General features: G+C 41.0%; 1 protein-coding gene across 1 annotated transcript in view; it reads left to right on the top strand.

The window, feature by feature from the left end:
* Positions 1 to 1,795: 1,795 nt before the first annotated feature.
* Positions 1,796 to 25,021, top strand: part of PAIP2B (poly(A) binding protein interacting protein 2B) — a 47,062-nt gene continuing 23,836 nt past the window's right edge. The window contains exon 1 of the mRNA XM_004006056.5: positions 1,796 to 1,971. The gene's annotated coding sequence lies outside the window, so the exon portion shown is untranslated. The remainder of the gene's footprint in view (positions 1,972 to 25,021) is intronic.

Below are 25,021 nucleotides of genomic sequence, written 5' to 3'. Positions count from 1 at the left end.
TCTTCCCAACCCAGGGATCAAACCCAGGTCTCCTGAATTGCAGGCAGACACTTTAACTTCTGAGCCACCAGGGAAGCCCATAGTCTACCATAGAGACTGCAAACTCTAGGACTGGGCTGCCTCAGGCCAAACTACAGGGAAGGAGCACAGCCCCACCCATCAGCAGATTACAGTAGGTCATTGTTGATTATCTGTTTTATATATAATATTGTGTACATATTAATCCCCAACTCCTAATCTACCCCTCCATCCACGTTTCCCCTTTGGTAACCATTAGTTTGTTTATTTAGTCTGTGAGTCTGTTTCTGTTTTGTAATTAACTTTATTTTTTATTCTCTTTTTAGATTCCACATATATGTGATATCATATGATATGTCTTTCTCTGACTTACTTCATTCAGTATAATCTCTAGGTCCATCCATGTGGATGCAAATGGCATTATTTCCACTCCTTTTAATGGCTGAATAATATTCCGTTGTATACGTGTACCACATTTTCTTTATCCTTTCATCTGTTGATGGATATTTTGGTTGCTTCCATGTCCTGGCCAGTGCAAATAGTGCTGCAATGAACATTCAGATGCATATATCTTTTTGAATTACTATTTTCGCCAGATATATACACCAGAGTGGGATTGCTGGTTCACCTGGTAGCTCTAGTTTTAGTTTTTTAAGGAACTTCCATATTGTTATTTAGAGTGGCTGTACCAGTCTACATTCCCACCAACAGTGTAGGAGGGTTCCTTTTTCTTCACACCTTCTCCAGCATATTTGTTTGTAAACTTTTCGGTGATGGCCATTCTGACTGAGCTGTTTTATTATTTATTGTTACTTGTTTATTGTCAGTTTCCTCAGCTACAGAATAAGCACCCCGGATGCAGCTTCACTGTCTTGTCCATATCATACACTCAGAGCTTGGGTTGGAGCTTGGATCATTATCAATCACTTACTTAGCTTCTACTTTATGTTATGTATACAGTTAACATGAGAGGTAGGGAGGAACAAAGATGTATAAAAACTTCCATAAAGAAATCCCACTCCCTGAAAGGATAAACTTCAAAGTCTTGGCAAGTAAAGAGGGCCAAAGTCTTGGGCATCGTAAATCCAAGGGGATAGTAAGGTTTTATTTATTTTTTAAATATTCAAGAAGCTAGATTTGTCTCTGGACATATGGAACAGTCCCTCTGCTTCCCTCCAGCCCCTCCATAAAGCCCAAGTTGCCAAATTTTTTCAACGGAGGGCTACATCAGGGTCCAGCCAGCCTTGCTTAAAGCACCTCCTTTGATAATTGACAGCTGGGGAAATCCCAGGGAAGCCCGCCTCCATGCCCCGTTCCCCACCCCCCACCCCCACCTCCCCACGCTAGGCTGAGTGGCACAACCGGGTGGAAGTGGCTGCTGTTTTAGCCAATGGAAGGAAACGGGAGCAGGAGCCTGTGTAAACAAACCCAGAGATGCTGGGCTTTGGGCTCCTCCCCCACGTGGGGCCGGACGGATCCTTGGCCCAATGCCTTATCCGGGAAAAGCAGAGCGTCCATTCAACCTATCAGAGCTGGTGCCTCTCGCTAGGAGACGCTCCACCCGGAGGGAAAGAACGAAGGGAGCGAAAAGACAGACATTAATACCAATCAGAAGCTGAAATTTCTAAGGGAGTGGGCGGGCACTGCTTCACATTTAGGCCAATAACCAGCACACGTGCCCTTCTAGGTGACTGAGCGGCATCCTCTTTGGCCCAATAGACAAATGGGGCGGTGCCCAGCAACCAATGGCTTGGGTTCGGGGGCGGGGTGAGAAGCCAGTGTGCAGTAAGAGGTAACCTGGCTAGTGGTAGAGGCGCTCCCCAGGTTCTGTGGCTCGCGCTTTGGTACTAGGGACCGAGACGGTTCTGGCGACGGCGACCTTTACGGCGACGGCTGAGATTCTCGAAAGAGTAGCGGAGGACGGTCCGGAGGAGGGGCTTCTAGTTAACGCAGGTGGGCTCGCGCGCCGGGCTGCCGGAGAGAGAACCCACGAGAAGCGCCAGTCTCCCGGCTCTGGGGGCCCCTGCGCCTCCCTTTGCGCTGCCATCGGGGCTGTGAGGGGCGGCGCCCGCCTGCCCGAGCTCCCGTGGGGAGGGTAAGCCGGCAGGTCCCACGTCGCGGCTCCCGACTTGAAGGGGGGACCGCTGGGGCCAGCCCCTGCCCCTCGGGGGCGCTGGGCGGTCTGTGGTCCCTTTCTCCCCGCACCCGCGCGCTGTTCTAACCCCGCCCTCAACTCCCCTGACCCCTGCCCCACCCCCCAGTCCCCTTCTAATACTCGGACTGAAGTCCCTGGCTTGCGTGTCCCTTCACTGCCCGAGTGCGTGCCACACTGCTAGGCAAACTGACCAGTGCTGCCTCCTGCCGTCCTTCTCCCGGAGATGGGAAGGTGGAGTTGCGCATCTCGCCCCTCCCCCATTCGCCGGACCCCCAACCCCTCGCCTTATTTGCGTTTCTTAAACACGCTCCGCTTCCCGCGTTATTCTAGCCTTCATTGTTGATATCTCTAGTGAGTTAGGGACCTTGGCCTCTTCTCTTCATCCGTCTCTTCAGCGAGTCGGCCCTTTGCTCCCTCCCACCCCCTAAATTTCGTCCTCATCTCTCATAGAAACTAACATTTGCCCCTACCAGGCAGCTGGAAGGTGAACCCCAGAGACGCGGAGTATTACAGCACGGGGAGCTTTGGAAGGTTGGGGAGTTCAATCAGTTTTGTTAATGGTAGCCGCTTCTTGCCTTCCTGAAAATGGCACTTGATCATTATATCCTTTTTGGAATCTGTCCCATTATAGTTGTTTGGTGATCATTTTTGAAAACACAAATGAGAAGGGTTTACTGGCAGCAAGAAAGTTTTAAATGTATTATTATTATTTAAATAGAATTGGGTTATACTTGAAACAGCTTAACTGGAGGGTTGGAGAATTTGCTGTGTAAGTAATGGCTTGACCACCCTACTTTGTCATAAAATATAGGACATATTATGGCTGTATGGCACTGTGATTTGGATAATATAGCAAATAATGGCAATAAATATAGCAATAAATCTCTTTAAAAACAGCATTTTGTATTCACTTTCATAATGTATCAGTTTGGGTTTCATTAGTGGTGGTTCTAGCCATATGTTTCTAGATAAAGTACAAACTATGTTGTGCCTAAATAAAATATGCCAAGAATTTTTATGGGGAAAAAGTAACCTATCATATTCAGTTTTGATTGAGACTTTAGGGTTTTGAAAATATTAGTTTGGATGTTGGACACTGAGGATTTTGTTTGAGGGGATGGATGAAATTGAAGTATGGGGATGAGCCGGATGGGTCTTTTATCCTGTGTGCATGGAGGAAGGGAGGAAGAAAGAAAATACAGGTGTCCAAAGCCTTGTAGATTCAAACTGTGCTTCAAAAAAAACCGAAAAACAAACTGTGCTTCATTTCACGACTTTACATAAAATTGAAGTTATTTTTCCTAGTTCTTAGTGCGGAAATGTAAGCAGTGAGTTTAACATTGTGCCTGCTGTGTTTTAGCCAGAATTTTACAAGCCTTTGTGAAAAATTCTTGTTTTCTCTATTTGTGACATATATCAATACTGCCTTGTATTTTACTATGGTAAAACTATATCTTGTATATAGAGAAGTAAGTCTAATAGAATTAAAAGGAGTCTTTAATCTGAAGAGGCAGCATTGTCTAATGGACCATATGTTTGAGCCCTGTTAATATGGAAAATCACACTGAAAAGAGGAAAATCTTAAAACTGCTCTAATAAATGCCTAGATGTCTAGAACAACAGCAACAAAATTATGACAGAATTATTAGCAATCATCCAATAAAAGTCCTAGACAAATTACAAATCTATGAATTGGTTATTACATTATTGTGAGTTGGTATAAGGCGGCAGTTGAAAACCAGACTTCTTTTTGTACCATCTTTTCAGATGTATTTGTGCTTAGCAAATTACTCCTTTGCAGATTTAGAGCCATAACTATGATTTCTTCAGAGACCTTGCCTTTAAGGAGCTCCTAGTTTGGTGGAAGAGAGACATGGAAACTGAGAATTAAATGTGGAGGGAGAGGGTCCATAGCGGGAGACGTGTACAGGGCACAGAGAAGCACAGGGCACAGTGTTCTGGCCTCAGGTGCTACTGCTGCAGACTTTCTGAAGTGCCTTTTCCCAAACTACCTGCTTCTTTCACATCCCTGGGCTTTTCTCTGTAGGTACTGTTCTCTCTTAAAAGACTTTTCCATACCTTCTGTGCCTGGTGAGGTCCTACTTGAAAATCTTACTGAAGCCTCACACTGCCTCCCCTCCATTCGAATAATTGTTAACTGTATTTTTTGTTATCTCGTTATAAATCATTACAGGTGATTCTCGCTATTCCTGAGAATATATAAAATCACACAGAGCACTAAATACTGAACGATTGCTCCTAGGGAAAGTATGTTCATATCTCACATAGATTTTAATCTTTTCCTAAATGCAACTCATTCTGGTAGATTCTATTTCTTTATTTTACAGAAGAGAAAATGAGGTACAGAAGTGTTAAGTGACTTGCCTGAGGCCAACCCCTAACAGGTGCCGGAGTTCAGAAACCCTGCCCACCCCACCCCCACTGCACTGCACTGCCCCCTACTGACCTGCGTCCTTTGTCATCCCCACAAAAGCTGAAACTAAAAAGCAGAGCACTGCCTAGTTTGACGTTATCTGGGAACGTGCTCAGGAGTGACTCAGAATTTTTGCCACTCTGTGCATGTCCGTGAATGACTGCCAAAGCACCATCAGTGTTGATTTAGGGGTTACAAGTAAATTTTAGCAAGTAGGCAAATTCGCAAATACAGGATCCACAAATAATGAGGATCCAGTGTACTTGCAAATGAGCCCTGGAATCTATTTCAGGGTAACCCTCCTTGCAACTCACTGTAGAATGTGCCTTTAACTGCTTTGAGAATTCATTCTCTTATTCATTTATTCAACAAATATTTATTAAGTACTTACTGTAAGCCAAGCTCTGTTTTAGACTGTGGTGTCGTGCTGCCCTTTTAGATGCTCCATTAGAATAACAAAGACAGACGTCTGAAGCTCGGGAGAGAGGTCTAGTTTGGAATTAGAGATTAATTTGACCAAGATAAAGCCCTGGGCGGCCCCTCCCACTTCACATCCTCTTAACATACTGATTTCCAGTACGTTTCTGTTCTACTCCATGCATATACTCTTCCTTTTGAGCCTCTCTACTTGTCATTAGTTGATTTTGAGGCTGTTTACTCATATAGCTGGTAGGATATTATAGAAGAATCAGATTGATCTGGTCTTTAATGTCTGCATTTGCCACCTGAGTGACCTTGGTCAAGCTGTTGAACTATTAAAGCCTGTTTCCTGATTTCAAAAGTGGTGATCTGATGTGCTAGGCCCTTGTTGGTTGAGAGGAAGAGACACACACATATTACTTTTGATGATGAGGGTTTAATGTAAACTAGGGTGGAATATCATCTTAACCACCATATTGTCTGTTGGCCCTAGTGCTTTCAGAACCTTAGGATAGGTTTAGGATTTAAGCTCTGAAGACCTACTTTCTTTTGTTTTGTTCACTCAACATTTGTGTTTCCTAAGAGAGAGTATCTGATTGGATTGTTTTGTCACCTTTCAAAATTTTGAACCCAGCCATGTCCTAAGTGATCTTGCTCACGTTCAGCCTGTAGATTGTCCTTAGTTAGAGTTCTGAATTTGGTCCAGGAGTTTATAGCCAAAGAAGTAGGATTGATTTCATGTATTATCTATGATGCAGACTGTAGCATATACAGAAAGAACCCCTTGGTGACAATTTCTTCAGAAAACAACTGAGTATAGAGTGGTCCTTAGAGTTTCATGGACTTCTGTCCTATTCAAATACTTGTCTACCATGATCATAGACAGTGTTTAATAGAGCACCTAACAAAGTAATTGTTACATATCAAATATTGCATAGATCTTCCTTTTGATGTTGCATTTGACATTATTATAGTATGGTTATTTGTTTATATGGCTGTCTTCTTGTGTGACTATTCTTCATGAGGGAGGGTTAACATCTTCATCCTCTATCTTTGGCACTTAGTTCTGTGCCTGAGGCATGGTAATAAATGCATAAATGTCTGACTTAAGGAATTCCTTAACTCTTCCGGAAAGGATGGAAGGATAGGAAGTAATATTGTTTAAGCTGGTTCTTAATGAGTAGGAAGGTTTTCTAGATGAATAAAACCTTGAGGCAGCATTCCAAATAGGAACTAGCAGTTGCAAAGGCACAGAGATATAAAAAGATAATGAAGTTTATTATATACTCCTAGCAGACTAAAACAACAAACAAAAATCAAAATCAGTGGGCTTGGGCGGAAGGCATGTCACAGCTGAATTAACTTATGATCATAGCTGCTTAGTAACAGATGCAAATTTTAGGGAGAAAGTATAATATCCTCAGGTTGTTGGCAGGGTATCAACAGTTTAGAAATACAAATATTGACTTTTGGGAACTTTTACACTGTAGTGAATTCATCATGAAGGTCATTATGTGTATGTACTCTTCAAGGTACTGAAAATGTAATCAGACTTACTCTCAAGAGGCTAACAAGCTAGCAAGGAGACAGATAAATGATTTATTGTGTAAGTGAGGTAATAGAGATGGGAATAAAGTGCTATCTGAACCAGGAGAAAGGAGTATTTCATAATAAGAAACGCTGGAGGTAGATTTCTTAAGTGAGGTGGCATTTGAGCTGTGCCTTGGTGGAGTGCACTAGACCAAAATAGGGACTTTGTGAAGACACTTAGTGGTAGGAAAGATTTAAGAATTATCCCTTTTTGCTATATCTGTTTTAGGCATTCAAATAGTTACATTTGTTCAGGCAGTGTCTGTGAGCATAAGATGTGAATAGTTATGCCATAGTAGAATTTTGTGTCAAAATAAACTGAGTTAAAGTTTTCTGAAATGCAGGGCATCTCTAAAGTATTATATTAACATCCTTAATGGCTCTCCAAAAGGGCTACATTGTATTCAACCCACCCCCACAGCATACCTAAACATCTTTTGGAACAGAATTATATGAGACAGAATTTGAGGAATGATGAATTAAAATGTATTTTTACCAAACAGATTTATCAGTAGTCTCCAGGTCCACTGTAAAATAATGTATAATTTTATAATCTCATAGATAAGAAGGAGAGGAAGGAGAGACATTTGGAGAGAAAGAATACATTGTAGCCAAGTTATTATCATCTTGGTCAATATGTCCCAAATTTAAAAAATAATTATTATATGATCACCTCCTCCCTTGAAAAGTATGGCTTGTTCATATTTTGAAATTCAATAAGGTGATCAGACACACCCTGGGAAGGTACAGAACCAGAGCAGGAGTCAGTGGTGGGGGCAGAGGCAGAAGCCGTCTTGGAATGATACTCTTCCACCTTGAGAGAATGCTGCTTTTATTTTGCATTCCTTTTAGACCATATTAGACATACATTTTGCCAGTAAGGCATTTTAAGAGCATACTGAAAGTCCACACCCTTTTCTGATTCTGGAATTTCAGAGGTTGATTGCCAGTGTTTTCTTTTCAATAAGATTTGATTATATGAGAATGAATTAATGACCTTGCTGCATAATTTTAATTCATCTGTCAAATTCTGATTATGATTAACTCCCAAGGTATTGTTAAAACTAAGGAAGCGATGATCATGATTTTGATAAGAATTTGAAGTCAGAAGATCTATGTTTGAGGTTTGTCTCTGCCAACTTTCTATCTGAATGACCTTGGGAAACAACTGCCTCACCATCTGTAGCCTCTTTTTACATTTTTTTTTCCCTTTCCCATTTTGACAAAGTGAAGACACATAGGGGTAATATAAGAATTAAATGTTGAAGTGTGAGAAAAAGAATTAAATGATGCATGTAAACACTTTCTGAACTCTGAAGTGGTATACAAATAAAAGACAGACTGAAGAAATGCATCCAGTTTAATTTTCATGAACATTTTTAGTTTTTAATTTTATATTATAAAAATAGTACTTATTCTCTACAGTAAAATTGAAAAGTATTGATAGGCAAAAGCAGGGAAAAGCTACAAAGCACTTCATAAATGTACCATCCTGAGACAGTGGTTAACATTTTGATGGATGTATACTTTCTATGCATATTTGTGCGTGCATATGTGCTATTTAATAGTAACAGGTTTATCTTGGGTGTTCTTTTGGGGTCACTTTATTTTTCTAGGTCCCCTAAGAGTACATTTGCTTGGTTCAAGGAATTGTTCAAGTCTTTTGCTACATATTGCTATGTATAATGAGAACAGGAGCTGACTTCTCAGCCTGGTGAAATGTGTCACCTTGCAGTAATCTAATATCCTGCACCACTTCAGAAGCATCATGAAAGACACATTCAGAAATGAACTTAGTGTATTTACATAGTTATGCTTGGTATTGTTTGTAGTAGCATGAAAAGAATAACTCCAGTGTATCAACAGGAGCTAGTAAGTAAACCTTGATACATCCAAAATCATGGAATATTGCATAGCTGTAAAAAGAATGAAGAAGAGAAAAACATGGGTAGAATAAGAATATACATTGCTTATAATTTGCAAAATGAAATTCTGAAATGATATATAAGAAACCAATGAAAGAAATAGAAGTAGGACTCAGATTTCACTATATATGCCTTTATATATGCATGCATGCTGAGCTGCTTCAGTTCTGTCTCTTTGCAACCCTGTGGGCTAGAGCCCACCAGGCTCCTCTGTCAATGGGATTCTCCAGGCAAGAATACTGCAGTGGGTTGCCATGCCCTCTTCCAGGGGACCTTCCTGACCTAGGGATCAAACCCATGTCTCTTATGTCTCCTTCATTGGCAGGCAGGTTCTTTATCACTACCACCTGGGAAGCCCATATATGTATATTATAAAATTTTTTTGAATCATATGTTTGTATTACCTTTTCCAAAAAATGAGTGAAGAAATGAATGAATGAATGAAATGGAGTGAAGAGAAAGAGAGGAGAAAAAGGAATCTGAGATGCTGCCCATCTCTTTAGTATCAGGTGAATACATAGTATTAGTGTGGTGGAAAAGATTAGAAGAGAGGCCCCAGGAAGGATTTGGCAGCTTTATTTTTCTTGTTTACTCAGTTTTGTATATTTAAAAAAATATTGAAACTACCAAATGGCAGTCAGTCCTCATTGCTTCAGTAGCTGCTTTTTTTCATATTCACTTGTATTTTTTCGTATGCATATGTATTCTTTTTAATTGTATTTACATTTCTAACATGTTTAAACTTATCTGATTTTTTTTTCTGTGTCACTATAGGAGGACCTATTAAAAAGGAAGATAGGGCAGTTTTGTATAGTGCGCATTCCCAAAGTGGTCTGAGCTACCTCGAGAGTCAGGAAATTCAAGCCCTCTAGTTTATACGGCACAAACATACATTAGAAAAAATAAGAAAAAGAAAATAACATTTGCCCTTGATTATAAAAGCCACACTTTTTAAGTAATAATTCAGAATGCAAAATAAAAAGAAAAACATCTAATTTTGCCACCAAAAATATCCTATTTTTTGCTTTTTAGATCTTTTTATGCATATTAACCTTTCCAAAAATAGAATTATAATATCTGTTTTTCTTCAATGGTTGAAATGCTCAGGTAGAGGTTTGTGTTTTTTTCTATTTCTTAATTTTAGACCACCCTTGCATTTCTGGGCTGAACCCTATTTGATCATAACTTTTTTGTTTTGCTTTATTTTTAAATAATTTGCTTGATTTTATTTGATCCTGTTTTATTTGAAATTATATGTTTATAGCGTGGAAAATGTCTTAAAAATATTGTCTCTAAAAGTATATTTAAGACATTCTTAACTTATGGAATACAAATGGCATTAAATTTTCCAAATAACATGAATAAGGCTGATTTCATCAAAAGATATGTGAATATTTTAGGGCTCCAACCTCGTAACACATTTAAATTAATTTTCAATGAAGTCTCCTAGTTTGAAAATTAACATGTTTCTCACATACTGACTCACTGTTCCCTGGCTGTTCAATCCAGAGCCCAGGACATTTGTTAGTTAAAATATTTCTGGCATGCTTATGGAGTTAGTTTTTTTAAATTTTATTTTAATGGAGTACAGCTGCTTTGCAATGTTGTTTTAGTTTCTCCTGTACAACAAAGGGAATCAGCTACACATATACATATATCCCCTCTTATTTGGGTTTCCTTCCCATTTAGGTCACCACAAAGCACTGAGTAGAGTTGCCTGAGCTATACAGTAGGTTTTCATTAGCTAGCTATTTTATACCTGTGTGTGCACGCTAAGTTGCTTCAGCCGAGTCCGACTCTGCGACCCTACGGACTCTAGCCCGCCAGGCTCCTCTGTCCCTGGGATCCTCCAGGCTTGCGGTGGGCTGCCATGCCCTCCTCCAGGGGATCGTCCCCATTCAGGAATGAAACCTGCATCTCTTGAGTCTCCTGCATTGGCAGGCGAGTCCTGTACCAATAGCACTACCTGGGAAGTGCACTTTATGCATAGTAGTGTATGTATGTCAGTCCCAGTCTATCATTTTATCCCACTGTCCTTCTGGCCTTGGTGTCCATAAGTGAAAGTCGCTTAGTCGTGTCCGACTCTTTGCAACCCCATGGACTGTAGTGCCCATGGAATTCTCCAGTCCAGAATACTGGAGTGGGAAGCCATTCCCTTCTCCAGGGGATCTTCCCAACCCAGGAATCAAACTGGGGTCTTCTGCATTGCAGGCGGATTCTTTACCAGCTGAGCTACTAGGGAAGCCCTTGCTTGGTATCCTTAGGTTTGTTCTTATAGCATGGAAATTGGTTTGTGATTTTCCTTTGTGTTATTTCTGTTCTGTTTAATGTGTTGAGCTACCTGTATACTGTGGGCTTCCCAGATGGCTCTAGTGGTAAAGAAGCTGCCTGCCAGTGCAGGAAGCATAAGAGACACAGCTTCCATCCCTGGATTGGGACGATCCCTGAGAAGGAAATGGAAGCATTCTCCAGTATTCTTGCCTGGAGAATCCCATGGACAGAGGAACCTGGCAGGCTACGGTCGATAGGGTCACACAGAGTCAGACATGACTGAAGCAACTTAGCATGCACGAACCTGTATACTAATCATTAGAAGGTTCTCTTCATTTATTTGTGTTCTGGAACAGTTCATGGGGATGACCTGCTTTTTGAAAGTATACTTTATAGACTGTAGACTGGTCTTGCCCACCCTTTAGAATGCATTAAAATCAGGGAAAGTGAGGTTTTAATAGGGCTTCCCAAGTGGCGCTGGTGGTAAAGAACACACCTGCTAATGCAGGAGACATAAGAGACCCAGGTTCGATCTCTGGATCAGAAAGATCCCCTGGAGGAGGGCAACCCACTGCAGTATTCTTGCCTGGAGAATCCCATGGACAGACGAACCTGGCAGGCTACAGTCCACAGGGTCTGGACATGACTGAAGCAGTTTAGCATGCATGTATGAGATTTTAGTATAGTGTTAACAGGAGCAGAAAAGAGTGTAATTATTTGAGAGCTTGCTTTTGATAGTGGTGTTCTCAATGTCCATTACCTAGGCTTGTGCTGAGGTTGCACTCACCATCTGAGAGTTTACCAGATGTAACTGTCTACATATACTAAATTTGCGTACCAGGGCTTTTCAGTCCCCATTGAAAGCAAGGAAGTTGTGCAGTAACATTCTACCTAGCTAGAAGCTTTTGAAGAATGGAGTATTCTGGTTTAATTCTATTAACTTGGAAAGTATAAAGGTGAAAGAAATCCTAAATGTGAACTCCCTGTTGAATGCAATGGAGTTCTAAAATAGCAAATAATTCCACTTTTCTTCTTTAGTAAGTTTGATATCTTCAGACCCTAGTTGATGTTTTATTACAAAATCACTAAAGTATATGAGGCACATATTCTGAAGATCTTTTTTTAGAACTTGGATGTAAGAGGATGTAAATGATATTGGATGAAATCAGGCTAGATGAGAACTGATGCCTGTTAAGTATCTATTTCAAACTAAATCTCTGATTACGGCGTGTTTTGTTATCTAACTTGTTAAAATAAAACACAGTGGATTGAGGGTGGGAGTTGTGAGGAATGTCTTAATTGGATGTCTTTATTCCATGTCAAGATAGAGTATACGCTACCCCTGGCTTTGGACATATAGAAGGAAACCCATTTTTCTACTTGCTGTAAACCAGTGGTGGTTCATAGGCATGTTGCTGGGCCCCACCCAGAGTTTCTGATTCCACAGGTCTAGGCTGAGGCCTCAGAGAAGGCAATGGCAACCCACTCCAGTACTCTTGCCTGGAGGATCCCATGGGCGGAGGAGCCTGGTAGGCTGCAGTCTGTGGGGTCGCAAAGAGTCTGACACATCTGAGCGACTTCACTTTGACTTTTCACTTTCATGCATTGGAGAAGGAAATGGCAACCCACTCCAGTGTTCTTGCCTGGAGAATCCCAGGGACGGGGGAGCCTGGTGGGCTGCCGTCAATGGGGTCGCAGAGAATTGGACACGACTGAAGCGACTTAGCAGCAGCAGCAGCAGGCTGGGGCCTGGTAATTTGCATTTCTAACAAGTTCCCAGGTGATACTGATGCTGCTGGGCCAGGGACTAGATTTTGAGAACCATTGCTGTATACTAACTGTAAATTCTAGAAATCTGGTTCTAGAAGAAAGCTGAATTTAGTCTGGGAGTGTAACAAGTGAGGAGGTTAGGGAGCAGATCATAAAAGACTCAACTGCTGCTGCTCAGCACAGTGTCTAAGTTCAGGAAATGAGCAGTATATAGGTATATGACACAATTCTTCTTTCATGATTGGAAATCCTAGCCAAATATCAAATGAGAAATTTTATTTCATTTGCAAAGCTTAGAGACCAAGGGACTGGTCAAATAGGATTAAGTGATTAATCCCGTAAGAATGGGGGTTATTTTTATGTCTCTTCTATATTCCCCACTTAACATTTAGCCTTGCTTTAGAAGGGCTGATGTTTGTTTTAACTGGGAAAGTGCTTTGAGTGCTTATTAAAATGAAAGTTTTGTGTGTTTTTAAAGGATATTAGCTATATTTATTCTTAAAAAATTTTAAACAGTCATTTAAGAGAATAAGAAAAACTTTTTGAAAAAGAAAACTCACTGGAATTATTTTATATGTTAGAGAATATCATCTGCTTCCTAAATCATTAGGCATCTTATGGATTTTTTAAAAAAGTGGTTCGGCATTACATTGTTTGAGGTAATACTAGTAATTCTCATAATCCTTTTGAAGATAAAAAATGAAGGCCAAAATCATAGACCTGGCATAGAAGCTGGGTGCAGGAGACAGCTATGAAGGAATAGACAGATATATGCACACATCTACACACACACACATACATATATAAAATATAATATATATTTTTTAAATTATGGTTATTATTTTAGCTAAAGACAAAGATACTTGTTCTGAATTTAGGCATCAACTCTGGAAGCCACACCTTTTCCTGAAGGAGTTTTGCTTCAACAGGTTTTTCTCACTTGTCTGCTACCTCGTTTCTGTTGTTCCACTGCTGACACCCTTAGCTGTCAAGTTGACCAGCTGGTCCCTCGTTGACTGCTGGAGGAATAACTGGTATTACAGACAGTGGGTGGGACAGACTCCCTACTCAGAAACGTTCTTGTTTTCCTCCCAGCCCCACAGAGGAGAATTAGGAGGAGGAAAAGGAGAGTAGAACTAGATCCCACAGGTCAGGCCAGTGCTTCTGAAGCTTCTCGCACATCGGAAACAACCCACTGGCTTTCTACTGTGCAGTATATTTGTGGGCCCCACCCAGAGACCTTCTGAATCTCGAGCTGATAGAATGCAGCCTGGGGGCTGCATTTTTAACAACTTCGGAAGAAATCTTGTGTAGCCAGATGGACTCTATGCCTCAGGCTATATCAGTGCTGGTCCTAGGTGAATTTTCACTAGCAGTGGTAAAATAAAGGGCTTCCCAGTTGGCGCTAGTGGTAAAGAACCCACCTCCCAATGCAGGGGACAGAGAGATGCGGGTTCTATCCTTGAGTTGGGAAGATCCCCTGGAGGAGGGCATGGCAACCCGCTAGACTATTCTTGCCTGGAGAATCCCATGGACAGAGGAGCCTGGCGGGCTACAGGCCATGGGGTCCCAAAGAGATATAGACACACCTGATGCAACTTTTTTTTTTGGGGGGGGGTGTTAGTTCTAAAAGGTCTTGTAGGTCTTCATAAAACCGTTCAACTTCAGCTTCTTCAGCGTTAGTGGTTGGGGCATAGACTTGGATAACTGTGATACTGAATGGTTTGACTGGGAGACGAACAGAGATCATCCTGTCATTTTTGAGGTTGCATCCAAGTACTGCATTTCGGACTCTTCTGTTGACCATGATGGCTACTCCATTTCTTCTGAGGATTCCTGCCCACAGTAGTAGATATTCGCCCATTCCAGTCCATTTTAGTTCGCTGAGTCCTAGAATGTCGACGTTCACCCTGCCATCTCTTGTTTGACCACTTCCAATTTGGCTTGATTCATGGACCTGACATTCCAGGTTCCTATGCAATATTGCTCTTTACAGCATTGGATCTTGGTTCTATCACCAGTCACATCCACAGCTGGGTATTTTTTTTGCTTTGGCTCCATCCCTTCATTCTTTCTGGAGTTATTTCTCCACTGATCTCCAGTAGCATATTGGGCACCTAATGCCCTGGGGAGTTCCTCTTTTGGTATCCTATCATTTTGCCTTTTCATACTGTTCATGGGGTTCTCAAGGCAAGAATACTGAAGTGGCTTGCCATTCCCTTCTCCAGTGGACCACATTCCGTAAGACCTCTCCACCATAACCCACCCGTCTTGGGTTGCCCTGCAGGCATGGCTTGGTTTCATTGAGTTAGACAAGGCTGTGGTCCTAGTGTGATTAGATTGACTAGTTTTCTGTGAGTATGGTTTCAGTGTGTCTGCCCTCTGATGCCCTCTTGCAACACCTACCATCTTACTTGGGTTTCTCTTACCTTGGGCGTGGGGTATCTCTTCACGGCTGCTCCAGCAAGGCACAGCTGCTGCTCCTTACCTTGGATGAGGGATATCTCCTTACTGCTGCTGTTCCTGACCTTCAACGTGGGATAGCTCCTCTAGGCCCTCCTGTGCTGCCTGAAGTTAAATGGTTTTATGAAGACCTACAAGACCTTTTAGAACTAACACCCAAAAAAGATGTCCTTTTCATTATAGGAGACTGGAATGCAAAAGTAGGAAGTCAAGAAACACCTGGAGTAACAGGCACATTTGGCCTTGGAATGAGGAATGAAGCAGGGCAAAGACTAATAGAGTTTTGCCAAGAAAATGCACTGGTCATAGCAAACACCCTCTTCCAACAACAAAGAGAAGACTCTACACATGGACATCACCAGATGGTCAACACTGAAATCAGATTGATTATATTCTTTGCAGCCAAAGATGGAGAAGCTCTATACAGTCAACAAAAACAAGACCAGGAGCTGACTGTGGCTCAGATCATGAATTCCTTATTACCAAATTCAGACTCAAATTGAAGAAAGTAGGGAAAACCGCTAGACCATTCAGGTATGACCTAAATCAAATGCCTTATGATTATACAGTGGAAGTGAGAAATAGATTTAAGGGCCTAGATCTGATAGAGTGCCTGATGAACTATGGAATGAGGTTCGTGACATTGTACAGGAGACAGGGATCAAGGGCATCCCCATGGAAAAGAAATGCAAAAAAGCAAAATGGCTGGCTGAGGAGGCCTTGCAAATAGCTGTGAAAAGAAGAGAGGTGAAAAGCAAAGGAGAAAAGGAAAGATATAAGCATCTGAATGCAGAGTTCCAAAGAATAGCAAGAAGAGATAAGAAAGCCTTCTTCAGCAATCAATGCAAAGAAATAGAGGAAAAGAACAGAATGGGAAAGACTAGAGATCTCTTCAAGAAAATTAGAGATACCAAGGGAACATTTCATGCAAAGATAGGCTCGATAAAGGACAGAAATTGTATGGACCTAACAGAAGCAGAAGATATTAAGAAGAGGTGGCAAGAATACACAGAAGAAGTGTACAAAAAGATCTTCACAACCCAGATAATCATGATGATGTGATCACTAATCTAGAGCCAGATATATTGGAATGTGAAGTCAAGTGGGCCTTAGAGAGCATCACTACAAACAAAGCTAGTGGAGGTGATGGAATTCCAGTTGAGCTATTTCAAATCCTGAAAGATGATGCTGTGAAAGTGCTGCGCTCAATATGCCAGCAAATTTGGAAAACTCAGCAGTGGCCACAGGACTAGAGAAGGTCAGTTTTCATTCCAATTCCAAAGAAAGGCAATGCCAAAGAATGCTCAAACTACCGCACAATTGCACTCATCTCACATGCTAGTAAAGTAATGCTCAAAACTCTCCAAGCCAGGCTTCAGCAATACGTGAACTGTGAACTCCCTGATGTTCAAGCTGGTTTTAAAAAGGCAGAGGAACCAGAGATCAAATTGCCAACACCCGCTGGATCATGGAAAAAGCAAGGGAGTTCCAGAAAAACATCTATTTCTGCTTTATTGACTATGCCAAAGCCTTTGAAGGTGTGGATCACAATAAACTGGAAAATTCTGAAAGAGATGGGAATACCAGACCACCTGACCTGCCTCTTGAGAAGCCTGTATGCAGGTCAGGAAGCAACAGTTAGAACTGGACGTGGAACAACAGACTGGTTCCAAATAGGAAAAGGAGTACATCAAGGCTGTATATTGTCACCCTGCTTATTTAACTTCTATGCAGAGTACATCATGAGAAACGCTGGACTGGAAGAAACACAAGCTGGAATCAAGATTGCTGGGAGAAATATCAATAACCTCAGATATGCAGATGACACCACCCTTATGGCAGGAAGTGAAGAGGAGCTAAAAAGCCTCTTAATGAAAGTGAAAGAGGAGAGCAAAAAAGTTGGCTTAAAGCTCAACATTCAGAAAACGAAGATCATGGCATCCGGTCCCATCACTTCATGGGAAATAGATGGGGAAACAGTGGAAACAGTGTCAGACTTTATTTTTTTGGGCTCCAAAATCACTGCAGATGGTGACTGCAGCCATGAAATTAAAAGACGCTTACTCCTTGGAAGAAAAGTTATGACCAACCTAGATAGCATATTCAAAAGCAGAGACATTACTTTGCCGACTAAGGTCCGTCTAGTCAAGGCTATGGTTTTTCCTGTGGTCATGTATGGATGTGAAAGTAGGACTGTGAAGAAGGCTGAACACTGAAGAATTGATGCTTTTGAACTGTGGTATTGGAGAAGACTCTTGAGAGTCCCTTGGACTGCAAGGAGATCCAACTAGTCCATTCTGAAGGAGATCAACCCTGGGATTTCTTTGGAAGGAATGATGCTAAAGCTGAAGCTCCAGTACTTTGGCCACCTCATGCGAAGAGTTGACTCATTGGAAAAGACTCTGATGCTGGGAGGGATTGGGGGCAGGAGGAGAAGGGGACAACCGAGGATGAGATGGCTGGATGGCATCACGGACTCGATGGTCGTGAGTCTGAGTGAACTCCGGGAGTTGGTGATGGACAGGGAGGCCTGGCGTGCTGCGATTCATGGGGTCGCAAAGAGTCAGACACGACTGAGCGACTGAACTGAACTGAACTGATGCAACTTAGCAGTTGGGCAGGTGGTAAAATAAAGTTAGGACCACATAGTGTTTTTTATAAAATTACATTTATTCAATACAAAGAATTATGAGTTTTTGCCTTAAATTAAGTCCTTTTTCTATTTTGTGGTGTTTAAAATATCCTTTTGTAAAATTATGTTGATAAGGATGTTTTCTGGTCTTCCCTCATAGTCAGTTGATAAAGAATCCGCCTGCAATGCAAGAGACCCTGGGTCAGGAAGATCTGCTGGAGAAGTGATAGGCTACCCACTCCAGTATTCTTAGGCTTCCCTGGTGGCTCAGCTGGTAAAGAATCCACCTGCAATGTGGGAGACCTAGGTTTGATCCCTGGGTTGGGAAGATCCCCTGGAGAAGGGAAAAGCCACCCACTCCAATATTCTGGCCTGGAGAATTCCATGGACTGTATAGTCCATGGAGTCACAAAGAGTTGGACGCAACTAAGAGACTTTCACTTTCACTTTTCACTTTTCAAGGATGTTTTCTATCACCCTTAGATAAAACAAATTATAATCTTATGTTGTCCTCGAAATACTTGTAAAAATTGATTGGTCTGTGAAATCCTAAAGATTGAGTATCTCTTATCTACTCATTCTTTTTAAGTCACTTTTTAAATACTTAGAAATACAGGTTCTTAGAGGGTCCTAAATCTTTGGCTAGATAAATTTTGGAATTCAGAATTTTTCAGATTTTAGAGATGCTTTTCTGTATGTTATCTAATGCCTCGGGGGTCTGGCGTAGAACCCGTAGTCACAGGCATTAATATTTCTGTGGAAAGCAAGAGTATTCACTCTCAGTAAGATAAATGAAGGCTATATATAGCTTCACATCAGTTCAGGCCAAGTTCTACTGTCAACTGAGTTTTGACATGAAAGCATATGGACATTTTTTAGCTTTTAGAGCTTTCTGGATTTTGGAGTTGTGCATAGGAATAGGATGGACGTATTTGGGGTCCGCTTTCTCAACCTCAGAGTGCCGGCAAGCTTCAAATTAAATGGAGCTGAGTGTATTTATGGTAAGGAATAATTTATTCTGATTTAACACACTAGTGTGTGATGTGACCTCATTTGTATTTTCCTTCCAAAGACTAGTCCTTTTGTTGAGGGGCATTTTTCTTCAGCCTGGTTCCCCCAACTCCCATTTGCAATCTTTGTGAAAAATCAGTTTTACATATGAGCCATCTGGAACTAAAGTGAGAAGTGTGAGAGTGTAGAGTAGTGGCTAAGAGTATGGGCTCTGGGCACAGGAAGACTTAAGTTTAAGCCCCAATTCTGGCACTCACTAGATGGCACCTTACTTTAAAACAAATCTCTGAATGTTGGAGATTTCATCTGAAAAACCAGACCGTCTACCTCAACAGGATTGCTGTGGAGATTAAGAAAGAATGTTAGTGAAGTACTTAGAAGAGCTTTTGTTTTATTCTCATCTTTTCCTGCTGGTATTTGGGTAGATTATGTGCTTCCCTCCATATAACTGGATTTTCGTGTGGTTCCCTCTCTCTCCCTTAGAGGTTCTGGGTTGCTACACTTTCCCCATTCATGACCCGCTTCTGTTCCATTCTTGTGTCTTAGACATCAAATCCTGCCTCATCAATGATTTCCACACCAAAAAATCCACAAACTCCTAAGCTTTATGTGGAGCTAGTAGTTTTACCAAAAATGGAATGTCTTAGGGTAGAGTCCATATTATGCAGTATGAGGCCGTTCACTATCTGAAATGTACCACTCATTTTTTTTCATCTTTACCTTACTCCAGCATTATGTTCCCACTACCCAGGGAAATCTTGCACTTTCTCCCATGAAGCAGTTCTCTTACTCTTGTCTCTCAAGGCTCACCTTCTACAGCAAATTAATTTTAAAGGAGTTTCTCCCACCCTAAATGGTACCTTTCCTAAAAAGATTTCTAGTGAATACAGTTTCCTTAACCTGATTACACGTGCATTTCAACTGCTTAGCTCCTTTTTCCTTGCTATGATGTGGAAAACAATTCTTTTTTTCTAGAAATATATCAAATAAAATGAGTATGTGGTCCTTTTTGGTAATATTTGTTGAGATTCATATTATAGATTTCTTCCAGTTTAGATAATTCTCTCTGGTAAGACTCTGCAGCTAGTGAAGAGAATGTTACAGCCACCTGGTGTTAGTAAATGCTAAAATAGTAAATAAGAACGTGTAAAATATTTTCAAAGAATAGAATTAGGAGGGGTTTTTTCCCCCTCAAGAGTAAGTTAGTTAACCTGTAAAAACAGATTCCTGAGTGATACTGTCACTCACTGGCTGTGGGGAATAATTGTTAATACTCAGTGAAGAATGCTTAGCCTATGTCCAGGCCCCTGAAAGCATGGGCTTCCCTTCCTAAGATGTGAAATTTAGAATATAGCATTCTAGAAATGGTAGTTTGTCAACAGATTGTTTATTAAAGACTTGGTGGACACATAAAAGCATGCTAGAAAATGTAAAGGGGCTTCCCTGGTGGCTGAAGAGGGTAAAGAATCTGCCTGCCGTGCAGGAGACGCAGGTTCGATCCCTGGGTCAGGAAGATCCCAGGGAGAACAGCATAGCAACCCACTCCAGTATTCTTGCCTGGAGAATCCCAGGGACAGAGGGGCCTGGCAGGCTACAGTCCATGGGGTTGCAAGGAGTCAGACACAACTGAGTGACTAACACACATACAGAAAGTGTAAAAGACTTGATTTTTGCCCTCAGGAAACTTCTAAGATTATAAAATAGACCATTCCCAAAATAAATAGAGAGTAATTATCACTGGAGTATATGTATAATCAGTTGTAAAATAGGGATGGAGGTGGAGGAGACCTTAGGCAGAGATTGTATTTAGGCTTCTATAGTGGCATTTCTAATATTATTATACATTTATACATTTTAAAAGCAAGTTAAACTGCCATCATATCAGTCTAAGACATTTAGAAGCCTTTGTTATTCAGAAAAGTTACACATTTCATATGTAATAATTTGCCTATAGGAATATTTTGGTTAATGTTATCCGTTAAAGATTTCAGTTTGCAATATCTTCCCTGGTAGTAGCATTTAATACCTTGCATTTAGTAGCACTTAGTATTTAGTAGCATTTAATACTGTATGTGGAGATGTCAACGTCCTCAACCTCTGCTTGATGTTATTCTGGGAGGACAGACAATTGAGGGACTTCACCTGGGGAAGCAGAACGTGCTGTTGACTGCAATCAAGTGTTGATTCTGCCTTTGGAAGTGGCTTTAAATGCTGTATAGAGAATATCTGATGTCTGTTCTGTACATTTCCCAGTAGAATAATTGTCATATCACAGAACAGCCTAGGCATTGTTTATAAAGGTTAGTGAGTTGTTAGTTAGATTTAAAATGTAATAATCAGATAAGTAAATAAGGCAATTAATTAATTAGTGAAATACTTGGTAGTTAAGACTTCTCAGATCAAAGAATTTATTATACTTGGCCATTAATTTGTTTTTTGGCTTCTCCTTGCAGCATGCAGGATCATAGTTCCCCAAACAGGGATTAAACCTGTATCCCCGACATTGGAAGTGTGGAGTTGTAACCACTGGAAACCATGAAATTTTTTTAATTAAAAATTTTTTTTGCAAAGAGCATTCACAAGGTTGATGTTTTGTAAAACACCAGTTTGAGAACTGCTGACATGTAAGAATTAGGGAAATTGAGATTTGTTCTATTTCACATAGTGTTTGCCACTGTCTCAGAGGAATTGTTCTTAGTCTTTAGTCTTTCTGTATATCAGACTCCCCTATAGCAGTTAATAGGCAAAAATACAGTGCTGGGGGACTTCCCTGGTGGGCCAGTGGTTAAGAAGCTACCTTTCAATGCAGGGGACACAGGTTTGATCCCTGGTGAGGGAGCTAAGATCCCACATGCCACAGCTAAGACTCAATGCAGCCAAAAATAAAGAAATGAATATTTACCAAGAAAAAAATACATATATGTATATATACAAATGTCGGGCCTTCGCTCAGGCCCAACAAATTATATTGCTTAGCAAGCATATTAACATTCTCTTGGCAAGTTCTTTTCTTGCATCCAATGAAAGATAACTGATGGAGCATTTGTGTATTGAGGTCAATATAGGAAAGCCTAGCAGTGTGATTCCAGAGAAGGCAATGGCACCCCACTCCAGTACTCTTGCCTGGAAAATCCCATGGGCGGAGGAGCCTGGTAGACTGTAGTCCATGGGGTCGCACAGGGTCGGACACGACTGAGGCGACTGAGCAGCAGCAGCAGCAGCAGCAGTGTGATTACTTACTTGTTTTCTGTTAAAGGCCATGCAGCTTCTGTGAGAACAAATGAAATGGAAATAGAGGTGACAGGTCATTCTAATTCAAGACTGACCTAAAACTTGTTTTAAAATCTCTGTACACATACCTTACCTGTCCTCCGTACCCTCCCCGCCTCGAAAAAGTTGAACCACTCATTTGTCTCCTTTACACCTCGATCTTCCACCAGATGATGGAGAAAAGTTGATGGGCTTATATACTTAGTAAAACTTTGTAAACAAGGAGCCAGATAAATTAGTGCAAAATATAACGTCCTACATTGTGAAAGGAAAATCAAAGTGGAGTCTGTTCTGCTAAGAGAGCTCTTTAAAATGGAGCTGGGAGTCTATTAGTTTGTTTTGTTGTTATTGTTGTTCTTGAGAGGCCATTAGTGAAGTAACATCTCAACCTGAATGGAGTCGGACTTTTTGACCTGATGAAGTCATCCAGAACACTTATGAAACCCTTACCCTAAGATAGCAGTAACAGTCTGTCTGCTTACCGGACCTCTACCCTATAACAACTTAGCCTTAAGGACAAACATTTTCCTATTTTTGTCAGAGTCAAGCACAGTTCTCACCAGTGATTTTTATTCTTCAGTTTATTAATGTGGTGCACCACATTGATTGATTTGCAGATACTGCACAACTCTTGTATCCTTGGGATAAGTCCCACTTGATATTGGTGTGTGTGCATGCATCCTTAGTCACTTTCTTGTGTCTGACTCTTTGCAACCCTTTGGACAGTAGCCTACCAGGCTCCTCTGTCCATGGGGTTTTTCAGGCAAGAGTACTGGAGTGGGTTGCCATTTTCTTCTCCAGGGGATCTTCCACACCCGGGGATTGAACCCACATCTCCTGCGTCTCCCGCATTGCAGGCAGATTCTTATCCCACTGAGTCATCAGGGAAGCATCCCTTTAAAGCATTGTTGGATTCAGTTTGCTAATGTTTTATTGAGGATTTTTGCCTCTATGTTTATCATGATACTAGCATATAATTTTATTATTTTGTTGTATCTTTGTCGAGTTTAGGTATCAGGGCGATGCTGGTTGATAGAATGAGTTTGGAAGCATTTCTTACTCTGCAAATTTTTGGAATGGTTTGAGAAAGAATGGTGTTAACTCTTCTCTAGGTCTTTGGTAGAATTCACCTGTGAAGCCATCTGGTTCTACACTTTGTTTCTTGGGCATTGTTGTTGTTACTGATTTAATTTCAGGACTATTTATTAATCTGTTCATATTTTTCTTTTCTTCCTGTTGAATCTTGGGATATTGTATATCTCTAGGAATTTGTCCTTTTCTTTTAGTTGGACCATTTTATTTGCATATAGTTGCTTATATTAATCTCTTATGATCCTTTATATTTCCGTGTTGTTGGTAATAACTTTTATTCATTTCTGATTTCATTTATTTGGGCCCTCTCTCTTTTTTTCGTAATGTGTCTGGCTAATGGTTTATCAATTTTATTTCTCTTTTCAAAAACCCAATTCTTAGTTCCAGTCACCTTTTCTCTTTTTTCATGTCTACTTCATTTATTTCTACTCTCATCTTTATGATGTCTTTCCTTCTACCAACTCTGGGCTTTGCCCTTCTTCTAGTTTGTTTAGTGTGAGTGTAGGTGGTTTATTTCAGACTTCCTTATTTTCTGAGATCGGCTTGCGTCACCGTAAACTCACCAGCTCAGGCTGCATCCCGTAGGATTTGGATCATGGTGTTTTTGTTTTTATTTGTCTCCAGGTATTTTTAAAATTTCTTCTTTGATTTCTTAAGTGATCCATTGGTTGTTTAGTAGCATATTGTTTATCCTCTACATGTTTCGGACTCTTTTGTTGACTATGATGGCTATTCCATTTCTTCTAAGGAATTCCTGCCCACAGTTGTAGATATAATCGTCATCTGAGTTAAATCCACTGGTTCCAGTCCATCTTAGTTCACTGATTCCTATAATATCAACATTCACTCTTGTCATCCCCTGTTTGACCACTTCCAATTTGCCTTGATTCATGGACCTGACATTCCAGGTTCCTATGCAGTATTACTGTTTACAGCATCGAACCTTGCTTCTGTCACCAGTCCCATCCACAGGTGGGAATTGTTTTTGCTTTGGCTCCATCCCTTCATTCTTTCTGGAGTTATTTCTCCACTGATCTCCAGTAGCATATTGGGCACCTACCGACCTGGGGAGTTCACTTTTCAGTGTCCTATCTTTTTGCCTTTTCATACAGTTCATGGGGTTCTCAAGGCAAGAATACTGAAGTGGTTTGCCATTCTCTTCTCCAGTGGACCACATTCTGTCAGACCTCTCCACCATGACCCGCCCGTCTTGAGTGTCCCTATATGGCATGGCTTAGTTTATTGAGTTAGACAAGTCTGTGGACTGTGTGAGCAGATTGGCCTGTTGTCTGTGATTGTGGTTTCAGGCTCTCTGCCCTCTGATTCTCTCTCTCAGTGCCTACTGTCTTACTTAGGTTTCTCTTACCTTGGGCGTGGGGTATCTCTTGACGGCTGCCCCAGCAAAGCATGATCTCTGTTTGTTTCCAAGGCAAACCATTCATTGTCACGGTAATCCAAGTCGATGCACAGACCACTAATGCTGAAGAAGCTGAAGTTGAACAGTTCTATGAAGACTTATAAGACCTTCTAGAACTAACACCCAAAAACCTTCTCATTATAGGGGACTAGAATACAAAAGCAGGAAGTCAAGAAACACCTGGAGTAACAGGCAAATTTGGCCTTGGAGTACAGAATGAAGCAGGGCAAAGGCTAATAGAGTTCTGCCAAGAGAACACGCTGGTCATAGCAAACACCCTCTTCCAACAACACAAGAGAAGACTATGCATGGACATCACCAGATGGTCAACACCGAAATCAGATTGATTATATTCTTTGCAGCCAAAGATGGAGAAGCTCTATACAGTCAACAAAAACAAGACCAGGAGCTGACTTTGGCTCAGATCATGAACTCCTTATTGCCAAATATAGACTGAAATTGAAGAAAGTAGAGAAAACCACTAGACCATTCAGGTATGACCTATATCAAATCCCTTATGACTATACAGTGTAAGTGAGAAATATATTTAAGG

The sequence above is a fragment of the Ovis aries genome, chromosome 3 (genome assembly GCF_016772045.2).
Source record: "Ovis aries strain OAR_USU_Benz2616 breed Rambouillet chromosome 3, ARS-UI_Ramb_v3.0, whole genome shotgun sequence".
NCBI lineage: Eukaryota > Metazoa > Chordata > Mammalia > Artiodactyla > Bovidae > Ovis > Ovis aries.
Note: the sequence above shows the minus strand (reverse complement) of the source record. Positions and strands in the feature narration are given on the sequence as shown.